General features: G+C 46.2%; 1 long non-coding RNA gene across 1 annotated transcript; it reads left to right on the forward strand.

Moving 5' to 3' along the window:
• Nucleotides 1-592: 592 nt before the first annotated feature.
• LOC133911088 (uncharacterized) lies at nucleotides 593-1,572 on the forward strand. Its single transcript, XR_009908589.1, has 2 exons — nucleotides 593-821; nucleotides 1,317-1,572. It is a non-coding gene; the product is annotated as an uncharacterized LOC133911088 (long non-coding RNA).
• The last annotated feature ends 1,735 nt before the right edge of the window (nucleotides 1,573-3,307 follow it).

Consider the following 3,307-nt stretch of genomic DNA (forward strand, 5'->3'; position numbering starts at 1 on the left):
CGCCGCCAGTGCCAACGAACAGGAGTGCGCGAAGGGTTAAGGGGTGCTGCAGCTTTTTGCCTCTATGCTGCCTTCTTCTCGGCCCCTCTCGCGGGACGCCGGGCACCCACGCCGAGAACGGCCACCGCCACATCTTCCTCATCGCCTCACTGGGAGCTTGAGGCGTAGAGAAATGACGTAAGTGCCGGATCCAGGCAAGGTGGGACGGCAATGCGGAGGAGGCTGAGGTTGACGACAGGCGGGGTGGCGGTGCAGAGGAGACGAAAGTCGACGATGTGCTTGGCTTGAGTAATTGTATCCTGCATGTGCTCAGGCCCTGATTACAACGTGCTCGTCCCTAACACAGTCCGAGCAGTTAGGCATGGTGACCACAATAGCCTCGCTGCCGATCCAGTTACGTATGTCCACCGCGCCGCCCCTACGTCCGTGCGAGACCCGTCCATGGCAGGGAATCAAAAACAGGTTTGAGAAAACTGGTTTACCCGAAATTTCGGTTCTACCGGTGGGGTTGGGTAAATACCCATACAAAACAACCGTCCAAAAAAAGCCCGCCCAGCCCAACAGTGAAAACCCTATCCCCAAACTGCCCTTTTCCTTTCCCGGCCTCATCCAGAAATTTCTCCTGGCGGCGCGCGGGCTCGGGCTCGGCTGCTGCAATCCGCCGCCGATGCCACGCCCTGACTGAGCGGGTGCCAGACGGGAGACGGCATTGGTGCGCGTCCTGGAGTCCTGGACGGCCGACGGCGGGATCCTACTGAGCAGCACCGAGCCGGGGACGGACGCCCCTCGATGGCTCGACCTCGAGAGAGCTGCTGCTTCCGGTGAGTGCCTCGTATCCGAGCTCCTCCTCGACGCCCGCTGGCTCCGATGCGCTCTACGTGTCCGCCGCCATCTAGGCCGTCTAGGCCATGCGCCGTGCTACAGATCTTGGCCATTTCCATTGCTATCACTCATGATTTCTGTAAGCATGCTTGCATGTACACTTTGCGTACTAGTGTTTCTCCATTCAGGAAACTGAGCTGCGTTTGGGTGCATGTGTATCTGCTCTCTTCAATTCCTTACGCTATCTGCCTTTACCGAACGCCACTTCTTTTAGTATATCACTTGGATTACTGAAGTATCTGAAGGTGCTAATCGATTTTAGTATATCACTAGTATTTAAAATCCTAAGTGCTTTCATAATTGACATGGACCTATGGTAGCAGAATTTTGATGAAATATTAAGTGCATGTGATATTTAGGCTGCCTATTTTTTGGTGTATACTGTATAAGACACTGATTTTTGTCTTGTTTCATTATTGGTCTGGTCGAGGAAGGTTGGTGTTGCAGGTGATATACTTACTGTTGCTCATTTGTACCGTAGTTTGTTCAGAAAAAAAATGTTTATAGGTGTGAAAAGGGGAGAAAAATAGGATAGTGTCTGATGTTTATAGGTGCAGAGAAGAAGGGGCTGTGATCTGTATCTATGACCAAAATCTCACTTGTGGCCACTTCTTGATCATGGAATCTTGCTGTTGAGGGTCCAGCATGTGGTCAGGCTGTGTTTATGAAAACCCGTTTTATTTGATTCAATCTCTCGTCATCTCCTTCGAAGCTTGCAGTGCAGCATGAAGCATTGTTTCTGTACTGATGTTGCACGCATGAAGCATTGTTCCTGCAACTGCTATTATTATTGCATTGGTTCTGTACTGATGTTACACGTTGTTTTCAACTTATGTTGCACAATTCGCAGGTTTTCCCTGTCCAGATGTGTGTGTATAAGTCTTTTAGATAATTTTTTTTTTTTTGTTGAGGCCTGGAGTGGGGTGAGATTCAAAATATCCATTTCAGACTCTCAAAGTGAGATCAGGAAAACGTGAAGCAGAGAAAACTCTCAAAGTGGAATTTGAAACTTAATTTCAAATTTACAAATTGGTGCAGCACACTTGTTAGTTTGGGATTTTTTAAGTCAGTTTTTTGTTATGGTTATGAGTTAGTGTTTCCCTTTGTCTATTTGCTTGTTTATGTCTCTTCTGATTGTCACCTATGTATATAGCATCAAGCTATCTTAATTTGCTGTGGTTCTGGAAACCGCATGCTCGTCACTGTACTTTGGAGGTTTAAAGTTATTTCTGTTGATTTTGCAAGTTCGAAGTACAACACCAGTGTTTGTTGACTTCAGTTTGTTTGAACAATTTGCTTGCAGTTTGAAATATCTGGTTTTTGTACGCCTTACTCTTGAGCCATTTTAACATGTTGTTCATCACTTCATGAACAATACAATGTTTAAAGTGTAGATATGCCTGTCTGAGGTGCTCTCAAAGAGAGATGCCCGTTCAGTTTTGGGCAATACTCTTTTGTACTTTGCTGATCTGTATCTTAACAAGTTCGAATGTTTTGTTGGCGATATTTTAGAATACAATGGTTCATTTAGCACTTTGTTGATGGTATGTGCTATAAAGTTCAAACATATAACATTTGAGATTATGTTTTTTTTTTTCTCAATCATGCTGAAGGACTATGCATTTAGGATGATGTTGTTACGTTCGATATAATGAATCTATCTAATGTGTTATAGATTTACGAAATCGTCTTATTTTTTTGTTGTTATATGCAATTTATGATAATTAATTGATTAGAGATAATTTCTAGTAACTTCATGTCAATTTGTTTGAATTTGATTCCGATAAATCTGATATATTATGTTTACCGGTGACCCTGTTAAATAAAAATTTACCGGCAATGAAAACCTTGGCCTTGTCAGCTCACCGTGCGTGTCATGCACCCAAATCTGTGTCGCCAGACTCGCCTTCGCACGTGAACCATCAGAGCGGCGCCTCGCGTTGCTGTATCGCCGGCCACTATTAGCGTGTCCCAGGATGGCGGGGCGGCGGCGCGCAGACGTTAGAGGCCGAGGTGCATCGGACAGGCAATCTCCTCATCACGGATCATACCTTAACCTTCATCCCGCCACTTCAGCTTGTGTGGCATGTGCCCATCGCTCCTCATGCGGCCGTGCTCCTTCCAGCCACAGTAGCGGAGGAGGGTGAAGGAGAGGAGGAAGGAGCAAGGCAGCGGGAGAAGAAAGGATGAGGAGCGGCATGCTCTAGGACCCGCGAAGACTCCGGACACCGATGTTCACAGTCCAAGATCATGCTTACTGGCTTGATCTGATGGTCCAAGGTTTTTTTTTTTGTTTTTTTTGCTGCCGTGGCTCAACCACGGATCGAGAATTCAACGGCGTTTAGATATAGAAGATTTAGATATAGAAGATGATCCATGAACAGCCGAGTAAACTGTATCTGGTCCTTTCATCAACACAACACTA

This window comes from Phragmites australis, chromosome 3 (genome assembly GCF_958298935.1).
Source record: "Phragmites australis chromosome 3, lpPhrAust1.1, whole genome shotgun sequence".
In the NCBI taxonomy this organism is placed as follows: domain Eukaryota; kingdom Viridiplantae; phylum Streptophyta; class Magnoliopsida; order Poales; family Poaceae; genus Phragmites; species Phragmites australis.